The following is a 21,704-nucleotide window of genomic DNA, read 5'->3' on the forward strand; positions in this document are numbered from 1 at the left end:
GAATGTTGAAAATTATTCATACATATGTTTTGAAAAAAAGTTTAAAAAATAACTAGAGCAGGGCAAAAATATATTGTTGAGAAGAATTAGCCACTCTTTGCCTTAGATAAAGGCAATAACGAAATAACTGGGGATTATGTTGAAGTGATTCTATGTAGTCTTGTTTATGACATTCTTTTTTGTTTCATGGTTATCAAAATATTCAGAAGAAAACAAAAATTATGGCCCTTTAAGAAGCCAAACTGTAGAAAGGAACTACTATTAAGTGAGGAACCCCAAAGGACTGAGTTAAACATGATCTAGATATGCCAGGACATTATTGTTTCTCTTTTGAGTATTGTGATAGTTCAGGGTTATTGGGCAAAGAAATAGCATGAACACAACTAAAAATCAGGGCAATAGGAAGTAAACATTTAAAAATAGTACTAATTTCATAAGAAAGAGTAAAAACTGAAGTAAAATTAAATATCTTTCTGGTGAATAGCAGCCAGGAATTTCCCACAAAATAGATGTTATGAGAAGGTTCTAGGACATTCTTTGCAAAGAAAGATTATGTCCTTCCTCAGAATTTAAAGGAAAGCACATACTAGATAAGGATAGCATGTAGTAGTTGTGAATTACCTGCCAGTGCCTAGGAGGAAATCCCCCCCCGCCCTGCCCCTTCCGCCACCATAAACCAAATGACCTTTGTCATGTGTGATGCTCAGTGGCAGGTTCAGGAGGGAAAACTAACAATTACTTATTCTCTTTTATTATTATTTTATTATGTGGTGTAATTTCTTGAGAGTTATTAGTAACTGTCAGAAAATAATGTAATGGCTGAATTTTCACTAATATTAATGTGTGAATTTTACATTTATTTTCTTCATAATTAACATGTAGGTCCTAGTCTTAGCTGACAGTGACATTTATCCTTTAGAGAAAAATTATAAATAAGACCTAAATTCATGAATTTGTAATTGTTATTCTTAGGAATGTAGATGATTATATTATTAATTTTCTTTGGAGGAACACATGACAAAAATTAAATTAACTGAGACAGAAAGAAAATCTAATTCATTTAATTGAGTAATTTTCACCTCATTATTAAAAGAGGTCTAACAATGTAGTAGAATAGAATCAGGGGGCCTTATTCAAATTGAGTCTTGAATAATACTACTTGTGTGTACTTGGGCAAGATACCTAACTTCTATGGACCTCATTTGCTTAACTGTGCAATGAGAGAGTTATATTAGATGGCCTTAAGGTTCCCTTCCAGCTTTAAACCTATGATCTTATGATATATTTTCCTATTAAAATTGCATATAAGCAATTATCTAAAATTGATGAGGTAAAGGTAGAGTTTTCAAGTTAGAAAATGGGTTTGCTCCAATTTTTTACGTCACTTAGAATTTTGAATAATGTCCAACTTTCTAGTTCATATTTTTTGGGGGACCTGGATCTAAACTTTAGAAAGCTCATTAAGCTATTTGAATTTAAGTGGGAAAAGATTCTGAGTTATTAATATTGTTTTCAATGATTGACTTTAAAACCCATAGTAGTTTTAGGGAATAAGGGAACCAGGAATCTTAGAATAAAACAGTGTCATAAAGTTCATTGGGTAACTTGAAGTAATTACAAAAATGTTTATTTTCACTTTTATGGTAAGCATTTACTTGGAAGTTTTCTGTATGTCATTTTCTATTCTGTGAAACTGTGAAACTATTCTGTAGGCATAAATGCAGTTAGAGGGTGTTTTTTAAAATCATTTCTATATCTTTCTTTAAATATTTTCCAATTACATTGAAAAAAAAATCACCAGTCATTAAAAATAGCTCTAAATTATCTCCCTACCTTCTACTCCTGCCCATTCGTTGAGAAGAAAAGCAATCTGATATAAATTATAAATCCAAAGTAACACAAAACATATTCCCACATTGGTTGGCTGTTGTTCTTCATTCTTAAGGGGACCAAAATGGCACCAGTTAAATTAGAGTCAAGTCATAATCTGTATGAATGTGGCGGAACAGACCAAAATGTGCTTGGAATGCTGCACTATAAACTAGGCACAAATAGTCCATTTTAATATTTTGGGTGGGTTTTCTAAATTTTCTTATCTTACATTTCTTTTGAGCTACTTCAATTATGCTTTGCTCATATGTCATGATGGCTGGTCCTCTGCCAGTGTTTCCCATGTTGCACAATCAGTTCCAAAGTTCTTAAAAAACAGATTGAGACTATCACTATTTTGCCCACTATATGAGTACTTGCTCTGTATCAGTTTTCCATTCAAATATTGTTTTTGGCTCGTATATGTCTAGCATTTGAATTTTTTTCCCATGTTGGCCATGTTGTGAAAGAAAATGCAAACTTTAAACAATAAAAAATTAAAAAACAAAAAGTATGCTTCATTCTGCATTCAGAATTCATTAGTTCTCTGTGGAAGTGAATAGCATTTACTCATTGTTGATTCTTTAGAATGTTCTTGGATTATTATCTTGATCAGAATAGCTAATTTTTTCACAGTTTGCCGTCCTTACAATATTGCTGTTACCATGTACAATGTTCTCCTGGTTCTGTTCATTAACATTTTTGAGTTCAATAAGGCTTCCCCGTTTGTTTGTTTGTTTTCTAAAAGTATCCTGCTAATCAAGATTGTTTTTCTATACCACAATTTGTTCAGTCATTCTCCAATTGAAAGATATCCCCTAAATTTCTAATTTTTGTCTACATAAGAGCTGTTACAAATATTTTATACAAAGATATCTTTTCCATGTTTTTATCTATTTTTGATCCAGAACTATTAATTGAATTTCTGAATCAAAGAGTATGCAATTTTATAGCACTTTACTTGTAATTTTAGTTATTTTTTCCTCCAGAATATTTGAAGTAGTTCACAAGTTCACCAGCAGTGCATTGATATCCAGCCACACTTTCTATATTCCACACCCAATGCATTTCCTTTTCCTTTTTGTGTCATTAGACAAGCCAATAGTTATGAGGTGGTAGCAGAGAGCTGTTTAATTTAATCAATATTAATTTTGTTCTTCTTTATCAATCACATTGGGAGAGAAAAATCAGAACAAAAGGGAAAAACCATGGGAGAGATTTAAAAAAAACAGAAAAAAGAAGTGTGCATGGCATGTATTGATTTACATTTGGGTTCTTTAGTTCTTTTTCAGGTGCAAATAGCATTTTCTGTCCAAAGTCTATTGGGATTGCTTTGGATCACTGAACTACTGAGAAGAAATAGGTCTTTTGTACTTGATCATCATACATTCTTGCTGCCATTATGTACAGTGTATTCCCGGTCATTCTTGTTTCACTCAGCATCAGTTCATGTAAATCTTTCTAGGCCTTTTAAATTATCAACTTGTTTATTTTTATAGAATAATAATATTCCATTATCTTCATGTACCATAACTTCTTCAGCTATTCCCAAATTGATGGGTATCTTTTCCAATTCTTTGCTACCAGAAAAAGAGCTTCTTCAAACATGTTTGCACATGTGGGTCCTTTTATCTCCTTTATAATTGCCTTGGGATAGAGACCCAGTAAGCGCCCTGCTGGATCAAAAGGTATGCACAGCTTTATAGCCCTTTGGACATTGTTCCTGATTGCTCTCCAGAATGATTGGGTCATTTCAGAATTCCACCAAGAATGTATTAGTGTCCCAGTTTTCCCACATCCTTTCCAACATTCATCATTATTTTTTCCTGTCATCTTAGCCAATCTGAGAGATGTGAGGTGGTACCTCAGAGTTGTTTGAATTAGCATTTCTCTAATCCATAGTTATTTAGTGCATTTTTCCATATAACTATAAATGGCTTTAATTTTATTATCTGAAAAACCATCTATTCATATCCTTTGACCATTTATCAATTGGGGAATGATTTGCATTCTTATAAATTTGGGCCAATTCTTCATATATTTTAGAAATGAGACCTTTACCAGAAATATCAGAAATGTTTGTTGATTTTGTTTTGCTAAACTTTTTAAATTTAATGTAATCCAAATTATCCATTTTATCTTTCATAATGTGTTCTAGTTCTTTGGTCATAAATTCCTCCTTTCTCCAAAGATCTGATAGGTAAATTATCCCTTGTTCTAATTTATTTATTGTATCATTCTTTATGCCCAAATCATGAATACATTTTGACCTTATTTTAGTATGGGATGTGATATGTAGGTCTATGCTGAATTTCTGATGTTATTTTCCAGTTTTCCCAGCAATTTTTGTCAAATAGTAATTTCTTATTTCAGAATCTGGAGTTTGAGGGTTTATCAAATACTAAATTGTTATAGGCCTTAATTAATGTATCATGTGTATCTCATCTAGTCCACTGATCCATCAGTCTCTATTTCTTAGCCAGTACCAAATGATTTTGATCCATCACTCTCTATTTCTTAGCCAGTACCAAATGATTTTGATTACTGATGCTTTATAATATAGTGTTAGATTTGGTACTCTTAAGCCACCATTATTCAAATTTTTTTTTGCTAATTCCCTTGCTATTCTTGACCTTTTGGTCTTCCAAATGAATTTTGTTAATATTGTTTCTAATTATATAACATGATATTTTGGCAGTTTGATTGGTATGGCACTGAACAAGTAGATTAATTTAGGTAGAATTGTAATTTTTGTTATTTTAACTTGGCCTACTCATGAGCAATTGATATTTCCCCAACTGTTTAGATCTAATTTTATTAATGTGAGAATTGTTTTGTGTGGTGTTCTCTTCTTTTGTATAATATATGATGGTTTTCTGGGAACAGGTTTCTTGGGGAGGTTTTTTGGAGGCAGCCTCAGTTTCAGTTTTGAGTAATAATCACCTCAAATGCAGCCAGCTGATAAAATCCAAATGCTTATTTTCTCCTTCCAAGTCTTATCCTTTCCTTGGGTCCGACTGATTAGCTTTCTTAGAGGCCTCTCTCCCTCCTTGGTTCTAAGAGCTCTTGAAGCTTGTCTTTTGTTGGCTACAGCTCCCTCTGAATCTTGGTTCTCCTCTTCTCCACTGACTCCAGGAGCTCCTTATATATGGTCTCTTAAAGCTGTGAACCCAAAGGTTGACTCCTCCTCTGAGAGAGTGGGATTGTGGGTTTCTGACTTGTGAATCTTCTGAGCTTGTGAACTAGTCTAATGTGTGAGTTAATGTGTGAATTCTCTTAAAGGTGTGAGCTCTAATGTGTGAACCAATAAGCATTGTTTCTATCAACTCCATTGAGTTATCACTAGGATTCTAACATCTCCTGCTTTCTTTTGATTTGGAATATAGGTAGTCATGACCTCCCTGACTTCTCAAGGAGGTGAGAACCCCCAAAAAGAAGGTGATCATGCCTTCCCTGACTGCTCAAAAAAGAAGTGAAAACACCATCAAAAGAAGGTGGTCACACCCTTTCTGACTTCTCAGGAAGGGAGATGAAAACACCAAAGGAAATGGGAAATCAAATCAGATTAGTGGGTTTCTGAAGGGGCTCACTGGAAACAGATATAAATAAAACCATCAATATGGGATGTACTACACATAATTACATAAATTGCATAAACATATAGCAATATAACACAGGCTAGTAGTGAGGTAACAAATAACATGAATCATCATGAGAATTTATACATGTCCATAAGTCCTAGAAATAGTCCAAAAGAAATCCATTGTCCATTAGTTCATGTGCCAGGAATCCAATAATTCCTGCAAGCTTTGAAGTACTGCAATAGTCTCATCAACAATTTTTTATCTCAAGGAATCCAGTGATTCCTGCTGATTTTCAAGAACTGAAACAATCTCATCTTGTGTTAGGGAATCCAATGATTCCTGAAAATTTTAAAGTTCTTTTAACAGTCTCATTGTCAGCCATGCTCTTTCAGTGTCAGATGTTTCTTAAATCTTCTCCTTTGTTTTGAGGTTTTTCTCCTTTTCTGTCTCTCTCCAGGTGCTCGTTGCCACCCATCTGTTTCCTTCTTCATCTGTTTCCTTCTCTGTCTGTAAAAATATAAGCAAACACTCTCTCTCTCTCAGGTAGTTAACCTATCTAATTCCCTTCTATTTACCACTTTTGGGATTTCTCCTCATCATCTGGCAATTACATTGGAGCTGTTTGCACTGGACACTGCCCTGTTGGGTAAAAAGGCCTGTATTCTCCCCAACTGTAATCTCTTTCTGCTATCTGACTGCTTTTTGGCTGATAGATCACATCAGAGTCATGACCTTCTAAAGACTCTCTGGGTCTAACCTCAGCTGCCATCATGCCCCATCTGTCTTTGGAGCTGGGCCCTGTCTCTCATTTTCCTGGGTCAACCTACATTTTGAGGTCCAGTGGAAGCCTCAGTTGCATTTTGGACATGGAGTTTTGGATTTTCTTTCACCCTTTCTTCTTACTCTATCTCCATATTTACACTGAGCTCTAAGATGTCCAACTTTTCCACACTGAAAGCATCTATGAGTTTCTCTAGAAGTCCCTTGCCAAGAGGGACCCTGTCTTCCCATGTTCATCGTAGTTTGGGTATAATAAGCATTTGTGCCCACTGTGGCACAGCGTCTTATGATCTCCTCTAAAGAAGCATCTTTGTCTAGTCCCCATATAATTCTTTTGCAAACCTCATTGGGATTTTCCTTAGCCAGATGTCTAGTCATTATTTCTGTAGCTGCATTATCTCAGTGGTTCTTGTTACAGCTGTTTGCAAATGTCTCACAAAATCTGCAAAAGATTCATTGGGACCTTGCTCTATTTTTGTAAAGAATTTTCCTCCATCTTTCTGTCCAGGGAAAGAACCCCAAGCTTTTATTGCAGCCTTAGAAATTTGCTCATACAGTGGTATGGGATAATAAATCTGTTCTGAATTCTCTTCATATTGACCTTCACCTGCTAGTTGATCAAAAGTGATTTGTACATTAACTCCTGTTTGCCTATTTTGTTTGGCTTGGATCCTACATAATTCATGAAACTCCAAAAGTCACAACAAATTTTGTCCAGGTTCTAAACATGTCCTAGCTATGGATTTCCAATCAGTTGGGGTTAAGATTTCATAAGACAAACTATCTAGTAACATCTTAACATAAGATGATGTAGCCCCATAAAGGGGCAACCCTCTTTTAAATCCTTAATTTTTTCCAAATGAAAAGTAGTGTATCTTCTCCCTTTTTGACCTGAAGAGTCAAGCTTTTCAATCACACAGGATATGCATTTATAAAATCAGATACATCTTGTCCTTCATTTTTTGCCTTAATTAATGCCTTTTCTAATCTTGTCACAGGCTCCTTGATAGGTGGTTCTGATTGCATTACTGCCTCTCCTCCTCCTCCTTCTCCTTCACCCATGAAGCGTTAATTGAGGAGGAAGGGTCATGAGATGAGGAATGATCTAATTTTTCCTGCTGTGAATCTGATTCTTCATGCTTTTCACCTAGTTTAGTTGGCACTTCCCCCTCCTGCTCTTTCTTCTTTTTCTTCATTCTAACACTTATATAATTTCTTAAGGCCAGTTATATTAAATTGTATGTATAAAGTGTATTTTTGGAAATTGAGTTTGGATTAGAATTGTAGTATTCACCTAGTTGCTCTCCTACTAATTTCCACTCATTTGGATCCCATTCTTTTTCTGTAGAGAACTAAGGAGATGTGTACTGTACAGTTTTTAAAAGATCAATGACAGGGTCTCTAAACATTTTCCTTTAAGAGAAACAGACGACTGTTTTCTAAATATCTGTGCCATCTTAACTGAAATTCTACTTTAACTCTTTTAACAAAATTTCTTTGTTGTACTCACCCTAATTTCTGGGTTGAGGAGACTTTTCCACTGGATCAGGATCAGAGGCTTTTGCACTGAGATCAGTATTGAAGCTTTTCCACTGAAATCAGGGTCCTGTCAGGCCCACTTTGGGCGCCAAAATGTGGTGTTCTCTTCTTTTGTATACTATATGATGGTTCTCTGGAAGCAGGTTTCTTGGGGAGGTATTCTGGTGGTAGCCTTAGTTTCAGTTCTGAGTAATAATCACTGCAAATGTAGCCAGCTGATAAAATCCAAATGCTTATTTTCTCCTTCCAAGTCTTATCTCTTTCCTTGGGTCCAGTTAGCTTTCTTAGAGGCCTCTCTCCCTCCTTGGTTCTAAGAGCTCTTGCAGCTTGTCTTTTGTCACCTCCAGCTCCTTCTGAATCTTGGTTCTTTTCTTCTCCACTGACTCCAGGAGCTTCTTATATATGATCTCTTAAAGATGTGAACCCAAAGGTTGACTCCTCCTCTGAGAGTGTGGGTTTCTGACTTGTGATTCTTCTGAGCTTGTGAACTAGTCTAATGTGTGAGCTAATGTGTGAATTCTCATAAAGATATGAGCTCTAATGTGTGAACCAATAAGCATTGTTTCTATCAACTCCATTGAGTTATCACTAGGATTCTAACTGTTTTGTAATTGTCTTCATGTAGTTCTTGGGTTTGTCTTGACAGGTAGGGCCTCAAGTACCCCAAGTATTTTATTTTGTCTACAGTAATTTTGAATGAAATTTCTCTTTCTATGGCTTGCTGATGGGCTTTATCAGTAATATATAGAAATGATGATGATTTGTGTGTGTTTATTTTATATTCTAAAGTTGTGAATTTTTTTCTAGTAGGTTTTTTTGTTGATATTTTAGGATTCTCTAAGTATATCATCATGTCATCTGTAAAGAACTATAGTTTTATTTCCTCATTGCCTCTTCTAATTTCTTTAATTCCTTTTTCTTGCTAAAGCCAACATTTTTAGTACAAAGTTGAAAGTAGTGTTGAGAATGGGGATAAAACCAACTTAGTTTCATTTATTAGTTCAATAATTTTCTTCATTTCCATTTTATTAATCTCTCTTAAGTTTCAAAATGTCTAATTTGACACTTACTTGGGGATTTTAAATTTGTTATTTTTCTAGCTTTTTAGTTCATTGATCTTCTCTTTCTCTATTTTATTTATATGGCTATTTGATGATTTAAAATTTCCCCTAAGAACTGCTTGGCTGCATTCCATGGGTTTTAGTATGTTATCTCATTATTGTCATTTTCTTGGAAGAAATTATGGATTGTTTTTGTGATTTGTTGCTCGATCCACTCATTCTTTAGAATTAGATTATTTAATTTCCATTTTGTTTTTCGTCTATATTTCCCTGGCCCTTTATTGAATATAATTTTTATTGCATTGTGGTCTGAAAAGGAAGCATTTGCTATTTCTGCCTTTTTTGCATTTGATTATGAGGTTTTTATTTCCTAATACATAGTCAAGTTTTTTTTAGATGCCATGTACTGCTGAGAAAAAGACATATTCCCTTTCTGTACCGATTCAATTTTCTTCAGAGGTCTATAACATCTAGGTTTCTAGGATCCTATTAATCTCCCTAGTTTTCCTTCCTGTTTATTTTGTGGTTAGATTTGTCTGATTCTGACAGGGGTAGGTTGAGGTCCCTCACTAAAATATTTTTGCTGTCTATTTCTTCATGTAACTGGTTTAAAATCTATTCTAGGATTTTGCCTGCTTTATCACTTGGTGCATACATATTTATTATCATTACTATTTCATAATTTATGTCATTATTTATTAAGATACATGTTCCCTCCTTATCTCTTTTAATAAGATCTATTTTTACATTTGCTTTATCTGAGACCAGAACTGCTACCCTTACTTCTTTTACTTCAGCTGAAGCACAATATATTCTGTTCCAGCCTTTTACCTTTACTCTGTTTGTGTCTCTCTGTTTCAAATATATTTCTTGTAAATAACATATTGTAGGATTCTGTTTTTTAATCCACTCCATTATTTGCTAGTATTTTATGAAAGAGTTCATTCCATTCACATTTACAGTTATGATTACCGGCTCGCTATTTCTCTCCATCCTATTTTCTCTGATATACATGCTTGTTGTTCTCTTCACTCTCTTCTTAATGTTGTTTTTTACCCACCCCACCCGCTATCTTCTTTTCTATCAACCCATCTCCCCTTCTCTTACCTTTTCTTCTAGTGTTTCTGTCCTCCCTTCTATTCTGTCCCTTGTCTTTTCTTCTTTCTCCTCCTACTTCTTTATGTAATGTTAGATAAATTTCTTTACCTAAATGAAAGATTGTTATTCCCTCTTAGAACCAAAAGTGATGATATCAAGCTTCAAACAATGCTTATCCATCTCTCTTCTTTCTTTCAATTGTAATAAGTCTTTTGTACCTCTTTATGTGAATTGTCCCAATTATAACTTTTATACCTAAATATCTTCCCTTTCCACTTTTGATGTGCCCATAGTTTGGCTAATTGTGTTTATTAAATACTAAATTACTATGATGATTTAGTGCTGTGTATTATGCACTTAATTTATTCCACATATTCACCATTCTGTTTCTTAGCTAGTACCAGATTGTTTTGATAACTCTAGTCTTTGTAATATAGTCTAAAATCTGGAACTGCTCAATCAGTTTTCTTCATATTTTTCCAGTTTGTTCCGTTGATAATCTTGACTTTATTCTTTTAGTTGAATTGTAGTACTTTTTTTTCTAGTTCTACAAAATAATTCTTTGGCAAAGATAGTGTTATTGATTTAAAGTGAGTTTTTTTTTTTTTTTTTTTTTTTTTTTTTTTTTTTTTTTTTTTTTTTTTTTTTTTTTTTTTTTACAAAAGCTGGTAGATTGTCTGTTGTCTGCTAGATAGATATCCTTCTTTTTCTTTAGTTATGAAGTATTTGTTATAATTTCTTTAAAATATTGAAAAGAATTATATAAAGTTCTCATTGCAAATTTATTTTCTATTTTTAAAGAGTCATCATCAAACTTAATGCACAGTTATGGGCTCCCACAAATGCATATGCTATCAGAATTTATCTATCAGATCTTAAAAAATCCTTTCAGGATGAACTATAATATCAGTGGAATAATAATTCAAAATAATATCCCACCTCATTTTTTAAAACCACTTTTACCAAACTGAAAATGTTTGCCTTAAGATTTGGTCCTTGGTTTTTTATGATGTATTTTTTGCCTGTCTAATCATTTGTAGATTTAGATCATGTTTGATCCAAGACTACAAAAAGGTCTCACAAAATAACTTTTGAAATAGTATATGTATAAGCAGCATATATTAGACCATGAAATTTAGCCAGTTTCTTCCAAAAATCCATATAACTATGAATATAGATGAAAATACTCACAGACATACTAAATTTATTAGAACATTTCAATGATTAAGATAATACAAAGGACTAGATCAAAGTGTTCAAATCAGATAGAAACAAGTTGATTCAAATGAATCCAAAGGCATCGCCAGAAATATATGTACAGTTTTATAATGACATACTTGGAAAGATCAATTCTCCTGACTTCAATAGAAGTAAGAAAAGGCCACCAGAATTTGTGTGTATATACTCCTATTCACAAATATAGATAGATAGATAGATAGATAGATAGATATATGTGTATGTACATCTATATATGTGTTTGTATTTTTTGGTTGTTCAGTTATTTCTCTTATTTGTAATTCTTGGTGAACTCATTTGGAGTTTTCTTAGAATGGGCATTGGAGTAATTTGTTTTTTCCTTCTCCAGCTCATTTTATAGGGATATCAGGTAAACAGGCTAAAATTACTTGCCCAGGCTAGACTTTCTCATGGCTAGTAAGTACGTGAGGTTGGATTTTAAAGCCTTTTGAATTCAGGTCTTGTACTTTATCCACCATGCCATCTAGCCTATGTATATTTGTATGTATATACATTTGTGGAATGTATTTATATGTATATTTTATTTATGGGTACATACCTATTTGTGTGGGTACATGTGCACATAATCTATTATATAATGCATGTGCATATCATATGTGAATGAGTCTATAATATACATACACATACATATTTATATATGTAAGTGTATTCATATTTTATAAAGGAACTGCAAACTTATGATTTTGTTTACATATGAACCCTGCCCTCTAACTGATATAGAACTTTAATTGTCTTAGAGAATTGCTAGGAGTGCTAAAAGGCTAAGTGAAATGCTTAGTTTTAAAGACAGAATATGATTCTTCCTCCTCTTTTCTCCAAAACTGGCTATATATCCACTCTACTATGCTATGTCTCTATTTTTAACTAAAATTCTTCCTTACATTTCAAGACTATTAGGGAATATGAAATAAACTTTTGACTTTTGCTTGTGTGTTGTACTTGATTTTGCATATGGCAACAAGAACTGTCATAACACTTTATTTAAAATTTGATTTATTTGCTTTTCTTATTAGGAGAATAAATTTCCAATTCTGCTTTATTATGGTACCCAGTCATGCAGCATACACTGGGGATTCCAAAATGAAGTAGTTATTTTATTTATTTTAAATAGAGTGCTAATGAAACTACAGGAATGAGTTGCAACCACATGTTTGTCTCATCTTGATGAGAATCCATCCTTATCCCCAGCTGACAATCTTGCAAGCAATTTAGATTTGTCTAGCAGTAAAAAGTCAGATGTTCAAGGTTATAGTTACAGAGCTTGTAAACATGCTGGTGTTATTCATCCTATGCTTTGTGGCTATAATTTAAACTATTGGGAAGTTCCCATTCCTAAGCAGAAGATGCTATGTTGCAGTGAGCACAAAATCCAATTTTGTGATCTGCTTGGTAATAGTTGTCCATTATTTGACTCCTTCCCAAAATATTGAAGGACAGAACCATTTGGTATAGTGGAAAGAGAGTTAACCTCAGAGTAAAATTCTGTTTCTGACACAAATTGGCTATGTTACCCTTGACAAGTAACTTGACCTCTCAGTGTTTGAAGCAAATTTCTATGATGAATTTTCAGAGGAAGTGTCAAGGAGCATTAGGAGAGGGAGTTTTCTTCTCTGGGAAATCTCTATGCTAAATGAAATCATAGTTCCATTCCCTATCCTTTCCAACATAATAATTATGCTTCTATAAAAGGTCATATTGCTAAGTTTATGTGGACTCTTTTCCATTAAGCAATTCTAATCCTGCAGTATTTGGTAGCTAGTTATCCTTTTTTCTTGTGCCCTAAGTGATTGGATTTGTTGTCGTCTTGGTTCTCCCCTTTGTAATTCTTTCATCTTTTATATTCTTAAGGGAAAAATGAGCACATGTACTATTATTTTACCTTGTACATGACTTTGTGAGGTTAAGAGATATCCAGAATGCAGGCCCAGATTTGCTCAAAGAGCTGGAATCAGTCTCAATTATTCTCAGGCTGATTGCTTCATTCACATTTGCAAGTGAGCCTCTAAGGTTCCACCTAAATGTCCAAATATAATGGGAGCTACTAAAGAAGAGGGAAACATCTCATGCAAATTAAGGCAGCTGAAAAAGTACATGAATTTATTACATTTATTTAACAGTATTAGAAAACAAACAAACAAAGAAAAATATAAAGCAGGTCCACTGATAGTAGATTGAGAAAATTATTTTTGTACTGGGAATACAGCATGGTATTTTTATTCTTGATTCATGGTCAGAATGAGGTGTTTTCTGAATCCCAAATTTGTATTCCATATAATTTGCACTTGTCATATATTATGCTGTCTTATTTATATAGTTGGTTAAATAGCTTACAAAGAAGAGAACTAATAACTTACTTTAAAATTATTACCACTCTTGGACACTGAACTTGAAACTCATATCTGTTAAAAATCAAGTCGATAATCACCTCACTCCTTTTTTGTTACACAAAATGCAAAGCAAAGGTGCTTACTTGTCTCCTTTTCATTTCATTCATTTATTTTTTGAATCTTTTTTATAAGGCTAGTTTGAATTTTAAGCATATGCTGATTTAGTTTTCTCTGTAAGTAAAATGGGCATGTGATTCATTCGGGCTCAAGTGATGTGTTTCAAATATATATGTATATATGTATTATATATATATATATATATATATATATATATATACGTTTATATATATATACATACACATATATACACACATATATGTACATATTTGCATGTTCCCATCCAATCTCTTGTTTTATCAGAAACTAAAATGAATATTTTTCTTAAGGCATAGGTCAGACACTATCAATTTCATTCTCAATAAACAATGGTGATTACCTATCACTCCCAAGAACAAACATTAAATTCTCTATTTCACATTCAAAGCCCTTCAAAACCTAGACACTTTCACCCTTTCCAATCTTTTATATCTATTCTTTCTTATGCCCTGTCATACATTTTTTGATCTAGTGACACTGGTTTTCTTATTGTTAAAAAAAAAGGCACTCCATTTCCTTTACTCTGGAGATTTTTTATGACTGCCTCCTATTCTTGGAATGCTCTCCTTCTTTATCATTGCCTCTAATCTTTCCTGGTTTTTTTTAAGTCCCAACTAACATTCCATATTCTATATAAAGCCATTACCAACTCCTCCTAATTTTAAATCTATTTTTATTAATCATTTCATATTTATCCTGCATTCAGAATATTTTATGTAGTTGTATAGTAACTGCCACATTAGACTGTAAGTTCTTTAGGACAAGAAATTGGAAATTGAAGGTATGCCCATCAATAAATTGTGGTATGTAATTTCTATGGAATATTATTGTTCTACCAGAAATGATGAGCAGAGTGCTCTCAGAAAAAATATGGACAGTCCTCCATGAACTCAAAGTAAAATGTACAGTATACACAGAAATAGCAATGTTCTGGGATGACCAGCTGCAAATGACTTTTCTATTTTTAGCTGTACAATGATACATGACACCTCTGAAGATACCCATATCCAGAGAAGAATCTGATTGCATTTCTTCTGATTTTGTCTGATTGAAATATTCCCCTCCCTCCTCTGTTTCTCCCTCTTCTTTCTCTCTCAACTTTATTTTTCTTGAGCTTTTTTTTATTCAGGTGAGAGATCTATGTTTTATTTCACAACATGATTTTTATGGAAGTATTCTGTATAATTTCACATGTGGTTTCTTAATGGGAGCTTGCGATGGGAATAAGGGAGGGAATCTAAAACTCAAAAGTTTTAAAAACAAATGGAAATTTAAAAAAATGTAACTGAGGAAAAATATTAAATCTTTTTTTTAAAGATTGTAAGGTTCTTGAAATCAAAGATTCTTGTTTGCTTCCTTATGCATCTTCCTCACTTAGCATAGTCTAAGGGATATGATTTTGAGTTCACAATTAAACTTCTGAGCTCTATTTCTTAATTGGGAAAAGAAGACACATCCTTTATGTCTAACTTGACTTCTTTTCCAACAAATGCATAATTAACATATATGGCAGGTAGCGAAAAAACATCTATTCAAGTCATTAGCAAAATAGAAATCAGAGAAAATGTACATAAAATAATATATACCATACAATAAAGAGTAAAGGAGAACTCCCCCTGGAAGCACTCAATTAAGAGAAAAAAAAATCCCAGATCTTAAGCAAGAGGGCACTCAGTAAATTCCCTAGGATACCATTTTAAAGTAGGAACATAATGGAGATTGAAAGCATGTTTCATGTTAACTTCTGGAGTCTTATTTCCTTTCAGCAACTTAACATGAGGCTTGTTGTTATCCATTGCTCTGGAACCTAGAAGCCAGAGACAGCAGGATTGATGAGAGAACATGAATTGATGCAAAGAAATTGAACAAAATTGGATTAAATTTCAATTGGTTCCATTCATCATTCTCTATGCTAAATTAAATCACAGTTCCATTCCCTATCCTTTACAACATAATAATTATGCTTCTAAAAAAGGTCATATTGCTAAGTTTATGTGGACTTTTCCATTAAGAAATTCTGTTCAATAAGGTTCAAAGGCTTGGAGAAACTCCAGAGTTTAGAGAGTTAACTCCTCCCAAAGTTGCCCCTCTCTCATAGAGAACAGGGCATTGATTTCCAACAGAGGAGACATCAATTGACTTTGCAACTGTAGTTGCAGTAGTAGTCACTTAATAAATGTTTACTTCTTGACTGATGACTTCCTTCTTCCTGAACTGAATTATTGCTGTTATTGTGCATTTATTTCAGTTATGCCTAACTTTTCATGAAGTAATTTGGTGTTTTTTTGACAAACATATTGGAGTGGTAGCCATTTTCTTTTCCAGTTTATTTTTACAAATGAGGAACTGAGGCAAAAAGGGTTAAATGATTTCCTCAAGGTCACACAGTCAGTTTCTGAGGCCAGATTTGAATTTAAGGAGATTAATCTTCCGGACTCTAGACCCAATATTCTAATTTACTTTGCCACCCAGGCATTTTTTTTCTTGTAATTCAGTCATTTCAGTCATGTCTGAGTCTTTTTGATACCCTTGGGAATGTTTTTGACAATGTTACCGAAGTGATTTGCCATGTCCTTCTCTACATCATTTCATATATGAGGAAACTGAGTCAAACAAGTTTAAATGACTTTTACAGAGTCACACAACTAGTAAGTGTCTGAGACTAAATTTGAAATCAGGTCTTTCTAACGTCAGGCCCAGTGCTTTCTCCACTCTGCCACATAGCTGCCCTTTCCTTCTCCAATTGAATAAAAAGGGTTAAAAACCCAATAGGGAAAAAAACAGAGTTTGGTGTAGAAACATATTGAACTAAATTGGAATAGAGGTGAGAGAAAGCAAGAGTAGATTCAAAGAAAGAATAGTTATAAAAAACAAAAACTTCAACCTTAAAATGTTGATCATCAATTAATATAAAAAAGAGAAAAAAATTCAGAACCAAAGATCAGAGCCAGGATTTCACAAAAATGAAGAATAGAGTATTTTAAATGAGTAGTTTTTACTAGTTTCTTCTTTTTTTTCTCCAAAGGCTTTTTATAAAATGAGATATGGGCAGGAAAGAAGAAAAATAATAAAATTAATTGAAATAAATGATAATCAGTGAACATGAATGGGATAAAGTCACCCATAAAGCAGAATGTATCAGAATGAATTAGTGGAATTCAATAATGGCTTGTTTATAAAAAACATACTTGAAACATCAAGATTCACCCAGAGATAAAATGAAAGGTTAGAGTAGAATTTATTATGCTTCAGGCAAATTATAAATATGGTTAGAAATCATGAGCTTATAAAAGGAAACAGTAAATTAGACAAGGTTAAAATGATAAGAAGAAAAATAGTATTGTGCTTAAAGGCACCATAAATAATGATATAATATACTTAACATTTATTCAACAAATGCCATAGAATCTAAATACTTGAAGAAAAGAGAAATATTAGGAGAAATACAGAGAATAAACTATGTTAACCAGGAATCTCAACCTGTTCCTTTCCTATCTAGACAAATGAAACAAAGAAAAATAAGAAGTAAATAAAGCAAAAATTTAAATATTATTTTAGAAAAGTCAAGTGTAATGAACATGGGGTGATTACCATGTCAATTATGTGTTTATCTGTGTGTACCTGTAAACATGAAGAAAATTTCTCATCAATTCATGGTACCATTTATCATGTGTCTGATGTTTAAAAAACAAATAAACAAAACTCATGGACAAGTATGGAAAAACAGAAATATTAACATCATTATTTTTCTGGCCATATCACAATAAACAATGTATCTGGTAAAGCAAATTTGACCTGGTAATTAAACAATTTGTTCTTAAATAATGAATTGTTTAAAAGAACAAGGCAAAAAAGCAATGCTTTCATTAAAGAAAATAACAGGATTGAGACATCATATTCAACCATTTTGGATAGACAAAGAGGTCCTTACATGAAAATTTATTTCTCATTCATTGAAGTGGATATTCAACCAAAAAAAAGCAAGAAAAGAAAAAGAAACAAAGAAAAACAAAAGTTGAAATGCTGAAAAATGATAGAAACAATTGAAAAAATGGAGCTATTTTTAAAAATTACCTAATTTATTAAACTTGATAAAACCAATATTGCTTATGTAAAAATTTAAAAAGTGAAATCCACAATAAAGGAGAAAAAAATACAAAAATATAAGTAAATATTTTGCCCAAATATATGCCGATAAATCAATGAATTTAATGAGATGAATAGCTATGTATAAAATATATAATACTCAAATTAACAGTATAAAAATAGATAATTAAAAATTTTAAATCCAGTGTTTCTGATGAAGAAATATTGTCAAAATATTTAGAGAACTGAATCAAACCTATTAGAATACAAGTCATTCCCCAATTGATAAATGATCAGAGTATAAATACACAATTTTCAGGTGAAGAAATTAAAGCTATTTGTAGTCATATGAAAAAAGTGCTTTATATCTCTGTTGATTAGAGAAATGCAAATTAAGACAACTCAGATATCACTTCAGAGCTATCAGATTGACTAAGATGAGAGGAAAAGATAAGCATAAATGTTAGAAAGGATGTGGGAAAACTGAAAAAGTAATACAATGTTGTTGGAGTTGTGAAATGAATTACCATTCTGGAGAACAATTTGGATGTATGGTTCAGATGGTTATCAAGTTGTGTATACTCTCTGATCAAGCTTCTACTGCTTCTGTATCCCAAACAGATCATAAAAGAAGGAAAAGGATTCTACTTGTGCAAAAATGTTTATAGCATCCCTTTTTGCAGTGCAAAAAACCTGGAAATTAAGTAGATGCCCATTAGTTGGGGAGTGACTGAATAAATTATTGTAATATGGTAATATAAGAAATGAGATGATCATGATGATTAGGCTGATTTCAGAAAAGCTTGGAAAGACTTACGTGAACTGATGCTGAATGAAAGGACCAGAACCAAGAGAATATTGTACAGGGTAACAATAAGATTATATGATGATTAACTGTGATGGACTTGGCTCTTTTCAGCAATGAGATGACTCAAGGCAACTCCAATAAGTTTATTGGAATAGAAAATGCCATCCATAACTAAAGAGAGGATCAGGGAAACTGAATATGGATAAAAGCATAGTGTATAGACAATCTAATGATTATTGGACTCCCTGAAATCCATGATGAAAAACAGAGCCTAGACACTATTTTTCAGGAAATCAATCACCCCACAATATTGCTATTAATTTGAATACAGTATATTTCACTTTTCTTGAGTTCATTGAAAAGAAACCTTTTTCAGGTTTCTTATGAGAGCATCCTAATTATCATTTTTTATTTTATTTTATTTTATATTTTTTCATCATTTAAGATATAATAGTATTCTATCATAATCACATAGATATTGGAGAGGTTTGCCATTTCATTCTCCAGCTCATTTTATAGATGAGAAAACTGAGGGAAACAGAGTTAAGTGTTTTGCACAGAGATACAAAGCTAATAAGTGTCTGAGATCTTACTTGAACTCATTAAGATGAATATTCCTGAATCCAAGCTCTGAGCTCTTCCCCCTGAGCTACCTGGTGACAACAAAGAATAAATGGGATATAATTAACAACACTAGAATAAGAGACATTGAGAAGGGTTTCCTGTAGAAGATATAATTTTCATTGAGACTTAAAGGGAGTCAGAGAAGGCAAAAGATGGAGATATAGAGGGGGCCATGTGAGACAGGAGGTACATCCAGAGAAAATTCCCATAACTGACAGGACTAGTATTTTATCTTGGACCAACAAGGAGGCCACTGCTACTGGGTTGATGAGTTCATGGTAAAGAACAAGACATGAGAAGATTGTAAAGATAGTAGAGATCTATATTATAAAGGATTTTGAAAAGTAAGCAGAGGATATTTTAATTGATCCTGGAAGTAATAGGGAGCCAGCCACTTTAGTAAGTTTATTGAGTAGGTGAGGTAACTTGATCCAGCTTATGCTTTGAGAATATTACATTTGTAGCTGAATGGAGGATGGAATAGTAGAGGGAGAAACATGTGGCAAGTAGACCCACCATTAGGCTATTGCAACAATCCAGAGATAAGGGGATAAAGTCCTGTACCAGAGTGGTAGCAGTGTCAAAATAGAGAAAGAAGAATATTCAAGAGAACTCTGAAGAGTTGCAGAGAAATAAAGAAGCCTTTGCTATACAGTGGATCTGGAAACAAATTAATTGTGAAGAGTCAAGGATAACTTCTAGGTTGGAAACCTGAGAAACTGGGAAAATGGTGATACTCTGTAGAAATAGATAGGGTTGGTTGGAGGAAAAGATAATGAGTTCTCCTTTGGTTATAGTATATTTAACATGTCTACTGTCATCCACTTTGAAATGTTTGAAAGGAAATTGAAGATGTAAGAGAAGTTAAGTTGGATTAGGATAGGTAGATTTGAAAATTATTAGTATATTTGGGAATTAAATCTATAGAAAGTGATGAGATCAATGGATTAAGTAGTATAATGGGAGAAGAGAAAGGATCTAAGACAAGGTCTTGTGAGGCACCTATGGTTATAAGGTATAATATGAATTAGCATAAATCAAAGAGAAATGAGGAGTTGTCAGAAAGTTGGAAAGAGAACTAAGAAAGATTAATGTTCTGAAAACATAAAGAGAAGACAATATCAAAGAGGATAAAGTGATTAAAAGTATCAAAGGCTGTGGAGAGATCAACAATAGAGAACTGAATTCGTCAATTAAGAAATCAATGGTAATTTTAGAGAGAGTAGTTTTGGGAGAATTATGAAATCAGAAGCAGGATTATAAGGGTTTAAAAAGAATTGGAAAAAGTAGACACACTTAAGAATTTTTTAAAGGAGTTCAGCCATAAAAGACAAGAGCAACATAGGATGATAGTGATAATGGAAGGATTGAGTGAAGGTTTTTTTTTCAGTATACTTGTAGGCAATAGGGGATGAGTCAGTAGGTAAGGAGGGTTTGAAAGTAATTGACAATGTGAGAATGACAGGGAGGAGATCTATTAGAAAAGGCAAGAAACAATAACATTGTTTGAGCAAGTGAAAAGCTTAGTGTTGTGAAGGAATAAAGCCATCTCCTTTTAAAGAGTAAAGAGACAGAGTGAAAGAAGGTGATAGTGGCACAAAGCATTTGAGTTATAGGAATGAAGAAGGTAGAAGAGAGAGTTCACATGAATGACCTCATTTATTTCTGCAAAAATATGAAGCAAAATATTCAATTGAGAGAGAAGAAAAAGGGAGAGCCATTAGAGGTTTGAGATAAAATTTTAGAAGAGTTGCTGTGGAGAGTGAGATAGTTAGTTGATAAAATAGGTGCAATGGAAGAATAGGTAGCCTACTAGCTATAAAGATCCTGGTGAAGTTGTTCAAAATAAAATTGTTCAAAATAACACTACAACTAGTCAGAATGGTTACATGATTTTCTACATCTTAATTGAGCAGTATATGTGTAGAAGAGAAGTCAGAGATAATTGGAAGTTGGGGGCTTAGGAGGGCATAATTGGCAAAATGATAAAGAGGCTAAGCATAAAGAGGAGGATAATGTAAAGTTGAACTGGTCACCAAAGGGTTAAGGTAGGGATAAAAAGAACAAATATATCTAATACATAGAAGACAGGGAATTGTGGGTGAAAGAATTGAAGATCATAGTGTAGATTAAAAGTATATTTGTTAAGAGAAGACATGTAAAAAGCCAATATAATAATGTCAGATGAGGGGATTTTACAATTTTTTGAATAAACATGATGAATTTATATCAAGGGTATAGTATTCTTTTTACATGACTAAAATGGGTGGAAAAGTAGGTCATAGGAAGGAACTGAATGGTTAGAGTGTTTGGCAGAGAATTAATATGCATATTAAAGTCTTCAAGAATGAAGGCAGCAGTTGGGGAGGAAAGTAAAAGTAAAATTAAAAATTATTTATGAAACTAATAGAGGAAAGAAAGAACATGATGTGGAGATTTGTAGACAAAATCCCAGAATTTTGATTGGATGGAAGGAATCACATGAATCTCAAAAGAGAATGGGTAACTGAGTGAA

This window comes from Sarcophilus harrisii, chromosome 3 (genome assembly GCF_902635505.1).
Source record: "Sarcophilus harrisii chromosome 3, mSarHar1.11, whole genome shotgun sequence".
Classification (NCBI taxonomy): domain Eukaryota; kingdom Metazoa; phylum Chordata; class Mammalia; order Dasyuromorphia; family Dasyuridae; genus Sarcophilus; species Sarcophilus harrisii.